Source organism: Pelophylax lessonae (assembly GCF_965119305.1).
Source record: "Pelophylax lessonae genome assembly, chromosome: 5".
Classification (NCBI taxonomy): domain Eukaryota; kingdom Metazoa; phylum Chordata; class Amphibia; order Anura; family Ranidae; genus Pelophylax; species Pelophylax lessonae.
In genome coordinates, this window is record NC_138772.1 from 215367402 (window position 1) to 215369898 (window position 2497).

Genomic DNA, 2497 nt, shown 5'->3' on the forward strand with positions numbered 1-2497 from the left:
GTTGACAGAGACCATCTGACAAATTAGGCGGCTCAGGAGTGACTATGGGATGTCACTGTGTTTATGACTGTATCATGGCCCTCTCTTACACAGTTTTATACTGATATTAACCACTTTACCACCGGAGGATTTTCCTGCTTTACGTCCAGGCCACTTTTTGCAACTTGGCACTGCGCGACTTTACTTGACAATTGCGCGGTCATGCAACGCCGTATCTAAACAAAATTTACGTCCTTTTTTCCCACAAACAGAGCTTTGTAATGGTGGTATTTGATCACCTCAGCGCTTTTAATTTTTGCGATATTAATATAAAAAGAGCGAAAATTTTGCGAAAAAAATTGACATTTTCTAATTTGACAGTTAAAAAATATCCAATATATTCAATTTGTGTCATATATTTAGGCCAAAATGTATTTAGCTACATGTCTTTGACAAAAAAATCTTCAATGAGCGTATTTTTAACCGCTTTAAGACTGGAAGATTTTACCCCATTCCTGACCAGGCTATATTTTGCGATTTGCCACTGCGTTACTTTAACGGAAAATCGCGCGGTCGTGCGATGCTGTACCCAAATTAAATTTATGTTTTTTTTTTCTCCACAAATAGAGCTTTCTTTTGGTGGTATTTAATCACCTGTGCGATTTTTAATTTTTGGAAAAAAGCGTGACAATTTTAAAAAAAAAAACAATATTTTTTACATTCTGATATATAACATTCCCCAAAAAAATGTAAAAATCTAAATTTTTTTACATTTTAGGCCAATTTGTTTTCTGCTACATATTTTTGGTAAAAAACAAATCACAAAAAGCGTATTTTGATTGGTTTGTGCGAAAGTTATCTCGTTTACTAACTACGGGAAAGATTTGTCATTTTTATTGTTTATTTTTTTTTACTAGTAATGGCGGCGATCTGCGATTTTTTTTGCGGGACTGCGACATTGCGGCGGACAGATCGGACCCATAACTGACATTTTTGACACTTTTGGGGGTACCAGTGACATTACTGCAGTAATCAGTGCTATATATATGCACTGTTACTGTAATAATGGCACTGGCAGGGTAGGGGTTAACTTTATTGGTGATCAATGGGTTAAATGTATGCCTCATGCTTACTAACGTGTGTGGGGGGAGGGAATTGTGTGACACAGACACAGATCGCAGGTTCAGCTATGCTGAATCCTGTAATCTGTCACTGCCTGTCACATAGGAAATCCACCCGCTTTCTTTACACAAGTGGGTGGATTTCCTCACTCGATCCCCGACGATCGAGGAAGAGCGGCGGTGATCACCGCCTCTTCTCCCCTGGCCTGACTCCCGCTGGGTCTGAATACAGCGGGGGCAAGCCTCCGGCGGCGCCCCCGCTGAGAGGGGGGGATCCAGCGACGTAGGTCTACGTCGCTGGACGATAACGAGCCACTTTGTCGCAGTTCCAGCTCAGTGAGCGGTCAGCAAGTGTTAATATCTTCAATTATGTACAGCAGGGTTTCTCAACTAGGGTTCCTCCAGACATTGCTAGGGGTTCCTTGAGCAATGAGAATTTTTTGCCTCTCAGATAAGACCCCGCTAACACCTTTTATCTATTTAACTATCTGTAAGGGGGTAGTTCTTCCCAATGACTACAAGTATAAAGGACATTCTCCCTACTGACCATCACACAAATGTATAATGAGTTGTAGATAAAGACATTTTTAGCAGGGGTTCCCTGAGAATGGGAATTTTTTTCAAGGGCTCCTCTGTGTTGAAAAGGTTGAGAAAGGCTGATGTACAGGTTGCATTCTGGAAACTGGAAGATTATCAATCAGCATTGAATTTTGTGTCCAGGGATACCAAGCATGTCTCTCAAATAAGCCTGTCAACCAGGAGGTGGGAGTCAGCTATCTCACCTTTTGTGTACTATATTTTAGTCATCTATGACCTCAATTTGTTCGGTATGATATTCCCCATTCAAATACTGTATATACTATATTACCAAAAGTATTTGAACGCCTGCCTTTACACACACATGAACTTTAATGGCATCCCAGTCTTAGTCCGTAGTTGGCTCACCCTTTGCAGCTATAACAGCTTCACCTCTTCTGGGAAAGCTGTTCGCATTGGTGAGGTCAGGCACTGATGTTGGACCAGAAGCCTGTCTAGCAGTCTCCACTCTAATTCATCTCAAATGTGTTCTATCAGGTTGAGGTCAGGACTCTGTGCAGGCCAGTCAAGTTCCTCTGGCCCAAACTTGCTCATCCATGTCTTTATGGACCTTGCTTTGTGCACTGGTCCAACTCATTTGGTGGAGGGGGGATTATTGTGTGGGGTTGTTTTTCAGGAGTTGGGATTGGCCCCTTAGTTCCAGTGAAGAGAACTCTTAAGGCGGCAGCATACCAAGATATTTTGGACAATTTCATGCTCCCAACTTCGTGGGAACAGTTTGGGGATGGCCCCTTCCTGTTACAACATGACTGCACACTAGTGCACAAACAAAGTCCATAAAGACATGGATGAGCGAGTTT